The sequence below is a fragment of the Uranotaenia lowii genome, chromosome 2 (assembly GCF_029784155.1).
Source record: "Uranotaenia lowii strain MFRU-FL chromosome 2, ASM2978415v1, whole genome shotgun sequence".
Classification (NCBI taxonomy): domain Eukaryota; kingdom Metazoa; phylum Arthropoda; class Insecta; order Diptera; family Culicidae; genus Uranotaenia; species Uranotaenia lowii.
This window is the reverse complement of record NC_073692.1, coordinates 183,842,215-183,856,734: the sequence shown is the minus strand read 5'-3', so window position 1 is coordinate 183,856,734 and position 14,520 is coordinate 183,842,215.

Genomic DNA, 14,520 nt, shown 5'->3' with positions numbered 1-14,520 from the left:
GAACCAATCCCCAGAATTTTTTTCCCCAGACGAACCATTCCCCAGAAAAATTTTCGCCAGAATGTACCATTTCCCAGAAATTTTTTCACCAGAATGAACCATGTACCAGAATTTTTTTCGCCAGAAGGACCATTTCCCAGAAAATTGGAAACATTTATCCTTACTACAAATTATAAAAAAAAGGAATTGTTACGAAAAAAAAATGGGGTTTCATAACTTTATTCTTTTGCGGCAAGGCCGCAACCAACGAGGATGAAGGGGCTGAGGCGGCACAAAGCCGCCGAAGCTCCCAAATCCGAGGAGGCCGCCGACCCGCCGTCGGAAGCGGCGGCCCCATTACATTGGTCTAGGTCTGCCGGGGCTTCCTAGGTCTGCGTGAAAGCTAGGGGTGATCCCTTAGTCCCGTCCGCCACGCGACAGCGTGAAGGACAAAACGTCTTTCAAGTTCGAACGCGCAGCGTGAGGAGTCGGATACCAAAACGGTTTTTTAAAGGACCATGGTAAGCATTGAATCAATTAAAGTACCCAAACCATAAACAAAGCACAATATTGGTTCTAAAATAAATTTAGTTGGAAAATTTCGAAGTCGTAGTTTCATTCAAAAAATCATTTTGAGAAAATTAATTTCGAATCATATGAAATATTCAAGAATTCATTAGAAAAAAAAAACAAATAAAAATAGGGGAAAAAATCTGGGATTTGTGCCATTCTGGTAAATGTTCCATTCTGGGGAAAAAATTCTGGGAAATGGTCCATTCTGGGAAAAAAAATTCTGGTAAATGGTGCATTCTGGGGAATTTTTTTCTGGGAAATGGTTCATTCTGGGGTTTGATTTCGGGTATTTGTCATTCTGGGAAAAATTCATTCTGGGCAATGGTTTTCGGGTAAATGGGATACAATCAGAATTTCTGATATGATACGTCACAATCTGAGAAACAAGAACTTACGAAATAAGAAATTCTCAATGAAATTTTGCGTCATCAAAATATGTTACTTACACCATACAATCATTATGCTGATTCAAACATTTATAAGAAAAAAAAAATCAAAATCTTGACAACGATCCAAAACCAGCTTTCGATATCAGACTTTTTTTTTAATTTTTGGCTGAAATTGCCAATCGGAAAATCTGCGAAAATCAACCAGTCGTTAAACAAATTTATTGAAGATATCACTGGGATCACTGGGATCAGGTTTCAGGATATGGTTCGGCATTAGGATCAGGATCAAAGCCTAAGTTTAGGATCATCAATCCGAATCAAGGTCCGGAATCCAGGATTAAAAACCGGGTTCAGCATCAAGATTTAAGATCGAAGCCGCCGATCGTGGCCTAGAGGATAACGTTAAAGTCTTTTGAGTCAACTGTCGATCGAATCTCGGTCACGGCATGCATGATGCTCTTTCTGTGGGTTGATGGTTTCAGCTTTTGTCAGGTGCTAGCTTCTTGAAGGATGTACGCTTTATTGTCAAGTAAATTAGATTACTTAAAAGAAACATGAAGCTTGACTGCGTGAGTGTATGTTTGTTTGTTTTTTTTTTTTTTAATCCAACATCAAGAAGAATCAGAATTCTGTATCCAGGATCCAGATATACACCGTCTAAGACAATTTAGGCTTACAGACTCAATAAACGTGGACAACTTTTTATTTACATAGTATACCGTCTCACGACATGATCGCCAGATCACGCTCCACTTGGTCCGGCCAGCCTTAACCACCTTCTGGATACTGGGTTCGCCGTAGAGTCTCGCGAGCTCGTGGTTCATCCTTCGCCTCCACACTCCGTTCTCCTGTACGCCGCCAAAGATGGTTCTTAACACTCGTCGCTCGAATACTCCGAGTGTACGCAGGTCCTCCTCGAGCCATATCCATGTCTCGTGCCCGTAGAGAACAACCGGTCTAATGAGCGTCATATACAGGTTACACTTCGTGCGAGGGCTAAGTCTTCTCGACCGCAGTTGCTTGTGGAGTCCATAGTAGGCACGACTTCCGCTGATAATTCGCCTCCGGATCTCACGGCTGGTGTCATTGTCTGCGGTTACCAGTGAGCCGAGATAGACAAAGTCTTCGACTATCTCCAGCTCGTCGCCATTACTGTGACCTTGTTATTGCTGGACAAACGGGTTCGGTCGATCTCGGATCCGCAGGCCAGCATGTACTTCGTCTTGGACGTATTAATCATCAACCCAATCCTTCCTGCTTCGCGTTTCAGTTTGCGGTAGATCTCCTCCACCGCCGCAGATGATCTGCCGACTATATCAATGTCATCGGCAAAGCAGATAAGTTGACTGGATCTGTAGAAAATCGTGCCCCGCATTTCGCCCACCGCTCGTCGAATAACACCTTCTAACGCCACGTTGAACAGCATGCAGGATAGACCATCACCTTGTCGAAGCCCCCTGCGCGATTCGAATGAACTCGACAATTCATCCGAAATCCACACACAGCACTGCGTTCCATCCATCGTCGCCTTGATCAGTCTGATCAGCTTCCCGGAAAAGCCGTTCTCGTCCATGATTTTCCATAGCTCGTTACGGTCGATCGTGTCGTATGCGGCTTTGAAGTCGATGAATAGATGGTGTGTAAGGACTTGGTGGATTTTTGGAGGATTTGCCGTAATGTGAATATCTGGTCCGTCGTTGACCGTCCCTCTATGAAGCCGGCCTGATAACTTCCCACGAATCTGTTTGCTTGTGGCGTTAGGCGGCGGAGTAGGATTCAGGACAACACTTTGTAGGCGGCATTGAGCACAGTGATCGCTCGGTAGTTCTCACAGTTCAATTTGTCGCCCTTCTTGTAGATGGGGCATATTACCTCCTCCTTCCACTCCTCCGGTAGCTGTTCTATGTCCCAGATCCGGACTACCAACCGGTGTAGGTAATCGGCCAACTTGTCCGGGCCCATTTTGATGAGTTCAGCTGCGAGTGGAAAACTCAGAGTGGAAAACTTAAGATTAACATTTAGCAATCGAGCGAGATGGGAATCGAACCCATGCCACCAATGGGTCAGCTCGGTCATCGAGACTTATTGTTATGACTCACGATCAGGATCTGCAATCTAGATTTGGTTACAAGATCTGGATTGAAAATCGTGTTCCAGGACTCAGGATTAGGATTCAGAATCAATTGAAATTTTTTAATTCTAAGTTCACCCTGCCGTCGTGTATGCTCAACACTTTTTTTTTCTTCAAACTTGTTTAGCACGAATTGTACATTTGTATAAGTGTTGAACAAAACGGGTTATGCAACGAGTTGTTTACACAATTTTATGCAATTTCTCAGATCATGTCTCATATAGCAATCGCAACTCATGCTTTTTGAGATTATTCGTGGAATTCTTTTTCCAGGCGAACAACTTTAGTTTAGACTAGAGAAGAGTAACTCGCGGCCCTCCGATCCTTTCTTAACTATAATTCATTTTACTAACTTCTCTTATCCCTATATGGAAATTAAGATGAATAAAAGCTTACATTAAGCTTGCCAGATTGCCTGGTTTTATCAGAACTTGCCCGAAAATTTGACAAATTTTTTAGGAAAAGTTCAGTCCGGCCCAATTGCCCAGATATCTTTGAAAAAAGCCCGAATTTTGCCCGGATTTATTCACTTGAATTGATATATCTTACCACTTACTCAAATTGAGTTAGTATAATTTTTTTATTTGCCTTTGAATTTAATGTATGTATGAATGTAGGTAATCCACCATGGGTGCACAGATTCACCGTGGTTTCGCCAACGTATGCGCTGAATTGCATTCTTTAGATTATTGGTTCCATAAATCATCAATGCAAACCACTACATACCCGACACCATGGCTTCGTGTGACAGTTTTGAAATAAATGTATGATGTGTAAGTGTATGTTTTATTTGGCAGAATGAGTCAATCACTTCCGTAGCCGTTTTAAGATTTCTAACATTTTCAATGTTATAAATCTACGACAGGATTTCAGCACACGTGTATATACCAAGGTTGCCGAAAAAAATTCTGTGTTTTTGACAAAAAAAATTCTCGAATTCTGTGATTTGAACCCAAAATTCTGTGACGGTTTTCTGTGACGCTTTTTATGAAGTTTATAAGGAAATCATGTCAAACATCAACAAAATGGAAATTTCCTACAGTTTTAACTGAAAAATATTAATTTACATAACCTTGTTTTCATATTTTCATAAATTATAGTCAGAAATAAAAAGTCGAAAATGACAAAAAAAATTATAATTTTGGAAATCGGTACAAAATTTAGAAATTCTGTGAATTCTTTGAAAATTTAAAAAATTCTGTGATCTGTGACACAGATTCTGTGACGAAATTTTGCTCAAAACTCTGTGATAATACAGATTTTTCTGTGATTTCGGCAACCTTGGTATATACCTGCCCAGCTGGCAAGTGATTCGTTATTCTAATATTCATATAAAATACAAAAGTCATGTAATACAGTTATACTTTCAACACTGACAAACTTTCAATCTTACCTTTTTTTAACCACTCAAGCCTTACCTGTAGATTTCCACCTCGTTCACAAACCTTTATTCCATTGCTAAATTAGTAGATCGTTTCTCTCAGAACCGAGCTGAGAATTCTGCCTCCTGTGTTCTGTATGAAATAGAATGAATTATCGACATAACGAAAAATTAAGGGACGATTAACTAACATGGTGATTAATAAGCGCCTAAAAAATGGTAATGATAAAAAAAATGTAATCAAAATCAAAATGTTTCTTTCTATTTCTTATCCCATAACACTTTTTTGCATCCATTTATCTCTTCAATCACTCACAATAGGCGATGGAAGCACAACATCTGAGGGGGGTGAAATGAAACATAAACAAAGTTGTTATAAAATGGAAATTTTAAATCACTTTTTAAACAATATTTCGTATGTTTAGGATAAAACTGTGAGTAAATTAGGTTTTTATTAATGTGTATTTTTATGTCTCTTATTTCGCTGCTCGGTTATCGTGTTTGTTAAGCAATAATCGGTTGTTTAAAACTGATATTTTTGTGCTGTTCAAAATTGTAATTATGAAATAGTGATATCTAATTTGAAACAAAAGATTTTGGAAAACATTCACTACCGAAATCTGCGCAAAGAATAGTTTTATTCAACAATACCTTATTTAAAAAATAATAAATTCAGTATTGCCCTTAAAAATGTCCTTCAAACTAAGAACGTTTTGTTGTTTCAGGAGCAGCTAAACACATTGAAACGACAGCATTGGACTTTTCTTTTGTTGTGGCATTCACTGAAGGAGATGAAATGATGGTAACAGGGTGAGACTCTTAAAGCAGATCGTTCCCCAGCACAAAATTCCGTCAGTCAAGATTCCGGACAATGTCGGTGTTTGAAAAAAGGACTTGCTTATCAAGAAAATTACCAAATAAAGAAAAATATCTGATTTAAATGAACAATGAAAAAAGGTCCTTAACCTATTTTTTTTTTATTTAATATCATTTGATGATTGATGAAGTCTCTTGGATTTACATTGTTTTATTTGCAAAATTACATTGAATCTCGTGTACCAATCTGAGCTTCAGATCTTGTCGGCAAGTTTTCTGTGTGTTCTATTGGGTTCCGTAGGGCAGGTTTATCATAGTAAAGCGTACCTCTATTGAAAAGTATAATTATAATTAATTCATGCACAACAAATCATAAGAAAACACTCAAGTGTTGTTCGGAATTGAATAACATTAACTGATTGATGCTGACTTGTTCTCCGCAAAATTTGGAGGTAGTTGATGTTTCGTAAATCATTATCTAATTGGTTCCAAGCAGATCTTCTCCAATCTTCCGAATTAATAAATTTTAATTCCAGTTTCATGGCACTTTTTACTGGTGAGCCATATGCATGCTGTCCAATGCATTTTGCTCTCACAAGATGTTTTTACACCTATTTTTTGCAAAAAATACGAAGAAATGGAAACAAAAACATTAATGGACGCATAATTCGAATCTTAATCTGCACTTTTATCATCATTTCATCTATCTACATGCCTTTTTTAATTGAACTTTTCCATCAACAAAATACTTACTTTGGAAGTCTTCAAATATTCATGAATTTCTCTCCGTATTTTAAAGGGCAAATTAAAGTTTTTATCTCCAACTGGACGCATATTCCCTATATACGCAATACGAGAAAACCCATGGTATATGAAACTTATCGTTAAATGATCATATGAATGAAAAATCAATCCATTTTAAACTGACTAAATTTTATTTCCTTTGTTTACATTTTTGTCACCCAATATTGAAAAGTTCACAGTTGGCAGCAGCGCAGCTATTCCGCCTCCTATCAACCTTTGAGTTGTTTATTTTCATTACAAAAGCACAAAGTAGGCCGCACATTATTTAAAAAGTACTTGATCGCGCACAGAAAACGAAATAGCCTCCCTCAACTTGTTTCCTTGTCTTTTCCCCAGCACTCGTAATGCGCATGAAAATGCTTTATTTATGGAATCAAAATCCTCCACTTTAACTATCCAAAGTTTTTTTTTAGTTATTCTATCATGCACGGAAAATATTTAAATGTACCTTGATTTTCACTTCCCGAAAATCCATTTGTAACACAAGATTACAAAATTTTTAATTCACTTCTTTCATGAATTTTTGGGACTCTTTTATTTGCATCTAATTTTTATATACGAATATTTCCCGGGTTTTTGGTTGAAATTTTTATATAAAATGCTGCAAATGCCCGGATTTTGCAACATTTTTAGAAAAAATTGTTTAGATTTGCCCAGTCTAGATACATCCGAGAAAAAAATTCTGGAAAACTTATTTGATATGGGGATGCATAAACTCAACTTAAATTAATGTAAAAAAAAGTGTCTGTTTCTGAAAAGTAAAAGTTTTGATGATAAATAATGAAATTGCGGTGTTTTTTTTATCGTGAAGATTAAGCACTCCGATGATCTTAAAGTGAAACTCCAATACAAACATCGTTTTTTTCCACAAATTTAGGAAAATTTAGGATTTTCAGCGTAAATCTTTTTTTTTTTTTAATATATAGCATGTATAGCAGAATAATATTCTTCGAATATGTGTAACATATGTCTCAATTTTGGAAGCTAAATAGGCGGCGGATACATGAAAATGTTTTCCTGGTTGTAAAATTTCGAATTGGACTTAGTTCCGAACCTTCCTGAAAAAACAAAACAAGTGCTGGTTCAAGTGTAGAACGTTGTAATTGAGCATTTCAAAAATACAAGTTCTCGTGGTTTTTTTTAATATGTACCTGCTACTTAATGTATCAGTATGGGGATAGGCTTAATAGCGGCACGTTATCCAAATGTACGGAAAAATTGTGCCTAAATGTAAACTACGTTTCTTTTTTCCTATATTTCTTAACCTCAATTCTCAACCTTGTTTTTTTTTAATGTAAAAAAAAAGCTACTTTCGAGGAAAGACGATTCTAAGTTATGTGTTATGCTATTTTTCTTATGTATGCACCCAAAGAAGAGATTGCAAAATTTCAATGTCGCTTGGCGCTTACCCTATGCCAAAAATGCGTTGAACTGAAGATGATATGATTGCAAAAGCACTACTGGCATGAAGACTGGAGCTTCCGGGCAAAATTATGCATGACCACCACATTCAAGCGAACAAACATTTCATGGGATTTTCATTCTATTGGATCATTCTCCCACAAAGAAAAAAAAAACGGCGATAAGAATCGAATTCACAACAATTTTCTTCAATCACCTTGCCCATCCGGCAGGTTTAACAGTGTAAAGCTTAGTTCTTTTAGAAATGGGACACTTTCATTTGCTTATAGCTCATTAACTAGTTATTGGATATTAAAAATTTTGACACCATTTTGTTGCCTGTAAAAAATACTATTCGACCTATTTTTTTCAAAATATAAAATTTACGCGTTTTTGAGATATGTACGATGCAAGAGAAAAAGAAAAAAATTATTTTGCACAGTTTCCTTTAAAATTCATCATTATCAAATTGATAGCTGAAAAAACCGTTGATTATTCAAAGAATTACTGAGTTTTTGTGGTGGATAAGTATGCAAACACTGTAAATAATGTCCACAAAGTTCAAATCAAGCATTGGAGTTAAGCATATGATCGGCAACAACGGTTAAGGATCATCAAGGAAGTCAAGTCTCATACCAGCATTTTTAATTTTCAATAAACGAAAAACTAAGGGTAGATCGCTGAAATGTCCAAAACAATTTTCTCCGATAAGCTGATAGTGTTGCCTAGTGATGACTCATTGAAATCCAACCTCAAACATCCATTTTTTGATAGTTCCAAAGCTCTTAAGCTGTAAAACTGGTACCGAAAAAAAAACGTTCAAAAATGTGGTCAAAAATAATCAAATTTGTTCATTTCGGAACAACTGTATCCACTAAAATGCTTCCAGTTTACAGTTTCCAGAGAAGTATTGGATCAAAAAGTATCAGAAATTGAAGAAGGAGGGTGAAGCCACCTAAAATATAGATCTTACGAAGTATAAGTTGGAGAAACTGATCAATACCATGACTGAAAAAAGTGTGCGCCGGCCAATGGGAGATACCAAGAATAAAGTAGAAATTTCTTTAACCAAAAACGGTAAATATTTTTTTTCAAATTTTTTCATAAAAGATCATAACATTACCTTATTTTTCTTCAAAGAAAGTATTTCGTTTAAACGTATGGTTTTTTAGATACAGGCATTCGTAACTGTCCCATTTCTAAAAGAACTAAGCTTTACTATCTGAGCCAGATGGATAACCAGAATTTATTGTCATGTCTTTCTGCAACCACCAATCACCAAATAACTCATAGTATTGTCTTATGATGGTATAGGGAATTGGTACGAGCCAATAGTAAACAAAATCACGAAATGTCACGATTGGAATTTGTGATTTTCTGTCAGTGTCATTCCAATCGAGCAGAATCAAGCAATCTTAAAGGCAGCTCTTCAGGTTGCAAGCTCATTATTTTGAAAGAGATCAGATGGCGCCTCTTTGTTTACTATAGTTTCTTTAGGAATAGGAAACAAGGAACTGTTCTTCGATTTCCTACTGCCCGTTTACATACACACGCACAACCGGGCAGCTTGGCCGGTGGTTTGAAACGAGGAAATGTTTTTTTCTCTGTGGTTTTCCTTATGCCGCCTTACAATTCATTCATTCATGGTTTCCATCTCCCTTTATCTTGTGATGGGATATGAAGGGGCATGAAAACGTTTTTGTTTTGTATCCTTTAGACATACGCAACGCTGGGAGGTTAATGCCGGGCGAATCATCGCCACTGACCTTCACATCTCATGCCAATGACGTTGAAATGTTGAGAACTCATGATTGGATTAAAGGCTGAATTTTAGGTGTGGTAGTAGAAAACGGTTGATTTCTTTATAAAATTTCATTCCGCTGAGTATGCCACCTAAAATTAAAATTAAAAGTATGAATATTAAATTAAAAAAATTGGAAATATTCATTTAATATCTATTGTTAAAATATGAAAACCGTTGCGCGTTATAAACTCAAAATTGATCATTTTTTTCACTTAAATCCTTTTGGCTCTGAGAGCCTCATTTAAATTCCATAATAAGTCATCATAGTCGTTTGCCTCAGAATAATTTTTCTGTTTTTGATTTTAGCTCCAAAATACAAATGTATTATCGAAATTTTTAACTTTGAATTAAATAGGTATTGATTGCAAGTTGTGATTCTTGATTGAACTTCAGAATTCTAGCCCGAAAACTCTGATGTTGATTCTAAATTTTGGTTTCTAATTTCTTTCAATTTGCAAAAAAAATATTATTTCGAATTCCTATCAAGAATTTATCACCTTTAAGTTATTCGTGAAGTTGAATTTTTATTTAAATTGCATTGTTAGATTCTGATATGTTATTCTAATTTTAAGTTTGTTGAAGCTTTTCGTGAAATATTGAAACATTCCGCCGCTTTAAAATGTATTTTGTCCTTAGGGAATTCTTTGTCATTTGTCATCCACCTTATTTATTCTGGCTAGTTTTTTTTCTATGACAAACAAGTTTTAATTTTCAATTTTGCCCGCTAAGTCGAAAGGTTGCTGGTTTAGACAATCAACCTTTGCTTTATTTAACCGTTTTTTTTGGAATATATGTTACCTACATATATAAAGTTCAAAAAAATAAAAATTCAACAATGATTTTGAACAACAAGCTTTGAGAGGGTTCCTCACGCCCATCGTAAAAAAAATCCATTCCATTTACGACAAGTTTGGCTTTTACAAGGCACCATCCGGTGAATAAATTCCGCATTCATTGTATTATCTCCGAAAAGAAAAATAACACACGGCGGGTACCTAGTTAGTATTTAAATTTCCGGGCTCTCATTTTTACCCAATACAAAGCCAATTTATGTCCGCAAAATGCTCCACGGTAGTTGACATGGGCGGTGGCTGCTGGACAGGACAACGATGAGCGGATTAATTCAGGAAACGAATCGAAGGACTGGGAGAGGTCAAGAGGAACAACAACTGGGAAATCCGCTGGTAATCGCACCCGCAACAAAACTGTTGAATTAAAACCGAATTAAAAGATATTATCGTTCGTCACCTGTAGTTGGTTTGCTTCTTTTTTACATTATTTCAACAGAAATTATACGACTGGGTACATCATGTCTGATCAACGGATTATCTCACCTTTTGAATCTGACAAGAGTGGTCTCATTTAAATTTAAGAGACTTTTTGTGAATTTTGATCACATTTTTTCCCAGCGACTTGCACCAAAATCACCTGTCGCACTTGTTGAATAAAATGGTTCAAAAATAAGCAACCTTAAAGCCATATCACCCAGACCGATGGCAATAAAATTGCGTTGCCTGTGAGAGATTATTTCTCACTGATTAACTTTTATCGCTTGCCGAGGATCAAATTGGATGCAGTAATTCGCATTAATAAAGCACTGATTAAAACCTCGAACCGCGTCGCTTAAATATTTCCGATGGGGGGTTTCGTCAGAATAATCACTTGTTTTGTCGGTCGTGCACTGACTTGCGGATTGCCTGGCCGGGTTTCGAATCAATCACCGGATCGAGATATTAAAATTAATTATGTCATTAATGTTAAAATAGCACTGTCAATCGAGACAAGGAAGTGGGTTTAATGGTTAAAAAAATATGGTTGAAAAAAAGTTACGGGAATGAAAAATTAATAACTTCACATACATATGCACTAAGTGTTTAAACACTCCTGGATTGTTGTAAGTTTTTTTCTGTGTATCTACACTTTTTTTTAACAAGCATCTAATATCTACATGTTTGTTTTTCTTTACCTAACATTAATCCGATACTTTCTTGATGCCACTTTGAAAGCTGTTACTCGTTCAAATATTGATTTAACCGATAATTGCTCGACATTGGTAGCTAATTTTCCCTCAAACAACCTAACACCTGTCTGGAATTCTTGGCCCATACATCATGACCCATTCCCCAAGGAAAATGTAAAAATTCAGTTCAAACACCAAATGTGTTCTCATAACAGTTTATTTTCATTTGAAACAGAATGAACCAATCGGCAATGGTTGATTGGGTATTTGTGGTGTTGATTTAGTTCCGCTTGGCAAATGGTTGTTTATGATAAAGAATACACTCGATTCACCCAGGTGTGTTTGGGTTATTTTAGGTTCCTTTTTTCCTGGTTTTGATAGGAACAAAAAAAAGTACGAAAACGAACTAATTCACAACCATGAATATAAACTACATGGCAAATTTGCATAGCCAATCATCATTGGCACATGTGGCATCGATCGGTTCATTTGGCTAAACACCCTTCGACGAGAGGTCTAGGGAGTGTGAAGTTGTGTATTTATTTTTCGTCAATGAGAGCAGAAAAAAGCTAAATTAAATTAATTTAATGGACTTAGAATGCTTCCACATAAATTGGTTAATTATTCATTTTGCATCGTTAGAACAGTCCATTGAAATCATTTCGTTCATTTCACTGTTCAACATTTTTAAGATTATCTAAACAGCATACAAACTAAAAAGGTACATATATGTCCATCAAAAAAAGATCCCGATCAGGAGGGAAAAACTAAATTATATCAAGATGAGATATTTTGATACTAAACTATCTAAATGAGTTATTATTCAGTACTCGTAGGATGTTAAAATATCTCAAATTGTATCAAAAAATCTATGCGATCATAGCTAAATTATATCAATTTTAGATATGCTCCTTTCAAGATTATATCTCATTCAGATAGCATAGGTTGATATTGGACAGAACAAAACCTTTCAAAGTTATAACTTATCAAGATATGAGTGCTTCGAGAAAAATTTCTAGTGGAATGTCAATAAACAACATTATATGCTAAAACCATGCTCCATTTTTGGTTTCCCAAAATTTGGATTCAATTTTATGAATCTGTTGAGCGAAACTCATCAATACACGGTTTGGGCTGTTGACTTCGATGTCCGTGTTTCATAAAAAGTTGCACGTATATGAAAATATGATATAATAATTCATTTTAAAACAATCCGAGAAAAATCTTTATCATTGAAAATGAGCTCAACCCCATTCAAGTATGTCAATCAAGTATGTCAGATTGGAGAAACTTAAAATCGAAAATTTAGAGTACCTACTTAATTATAACTCAATCAGATGTAGATAACTTGGTGAGATCCCGATCAGGAGAGCATATCAAAATAATAACTCAAACGTATCTCACCAAGATATTCACATCTGATTCAGTTATAATTAAGTACCCTAAATTTTAGATTTTAAGTTTCTCCAAGCTGAATTATATCTTATTCTGATTGACAAACTTGAATGGGGTTGAGCTCATATTCATTGATCAAGATTTTTTTCGGATTGTGCTAAAATAAAATGATTATATCTTATTTTGATATACGTTCAACTTTTTCTGAAACACGGACATCGAAGTCAACGGCTCAAACTTTACATTAACGAGTTTCGCTCAACAGATTCATAAAATTGAATCGAATTTTCGGGAAACCAAAAATGGGGCATGGTTTTATCAAATAATGTGGTTTATTGACCTGCCTCTAAAAAAATTTCTCGAAGCACTCATATCTTGATAAGTTATAATTTTGATATAATTTGTTCTGTTCAATATCAAACTATGCTATCTGAACGAGATATAATCTTGATAGGATCATATCAAAAACTGATATATAGCTAAATTATCGTATAGATTTTTTGATATAATTTGAGATATTTTAACATCCTACGAGTACTAAATTATAACTCATCCAGATTGGAAAAAAATGAATATCAAAACATCTCATCTTGATATAATTTAGTTTTTCTCTTCTGATCGGGATACGTTTGGGTTATTATTTTGATATGCTCTCCTGATCGGGATGACTCAATCTCATTAAGAATTGATTTGGTTTACCGTTATTTTCATTTAAACCTTATTTTTCGAAATTATAAGGTGTCCCATTATGTCTAAGCACGATTTTGATACAACCCTGCTCATTCCGGATCACGTTTTAACAGTTGATTTCTGCTGAGTTTTGTTGTTTACAGTTCAACTTAAAACTATGTGTCGTAAAAATGAGAAGGATTATAAACGCAAAAATATTTTGAACAAATGGTGTAAAGGGTGTCCACGATGAAATTGCCACATACAAAATTGATTCACAAAATTCGAGTTTTCATCCGATTGCCATCAAATTGTCAGGGATTGAAAAATAACTATTGAACTTCATTTTACCATTTTATTCGTATTTAATTTACATCAGCCTGTTAATCAACGGTTTTTTGCATGTAGGTAAACCCCATACTTTGTTAAATTCCTCGACTGTCTTCACTACCTTAGGTCGTTTAAGAAGATGCTGCTTCATAATCGCCCAGTACTTCTCGATGGGGCGGAGCTCCGGAGTATCGGGAGGGTTGAACATTTTCGGCACGAAATTGACCTTATTGTCCGCATACCGTTTCAGCACATCCTTGAAGTAGTGGCATGAGGCCAAATCCGGCCAGAAGATTGTTGAGACGTTGTGGGCCTTCAGAAGAGAAAGCAGCCGCTTCTGGAGGCACTTTTTCATGTACACCTGTCCGTCCATCGTGTGCTGGGTCACGAAAGGTGCACTCCGCTTCTCACACGTGCAGATGGCTTTCCAAACCAGGAATTTATTCGTCAATTTGGACATTTTCTAAGTGCGGCCATGCTCCGGATCGCTGAACTCATCCTTGGCCGTGAAAAACAGGTTTCCGGGGATCTGCTTGAAGTCGGCCTTCGCATATGTTTCGTCGTCCATGATGCAGCATTCAACTTTCGTCAGCATGTTGAGGTACTTGTTCTGCTTCTCGTCGCGATTAGGGGCCTTTTGTACCTTGATTGTTCGAAGCCCAGCCTTAGGTTTGGCCTTCTGGAAAAAAAACTTCGGCATAGGTGCTGCTTCTTAGCAACATCCCGAACGGAGGCGTTCGGGTTTCGGTTGAAGGCCCCAACAACGCGGTTGTGATTTTTGGTGTTGTACGGAATACTTTTTCCTTTTTAGCTTCCGATCGATGGTCCCCTTGGAATTCGCTATTCCCAGCGTTTTAAAGACGGAACGATGCGAGAGATCCTTATTCT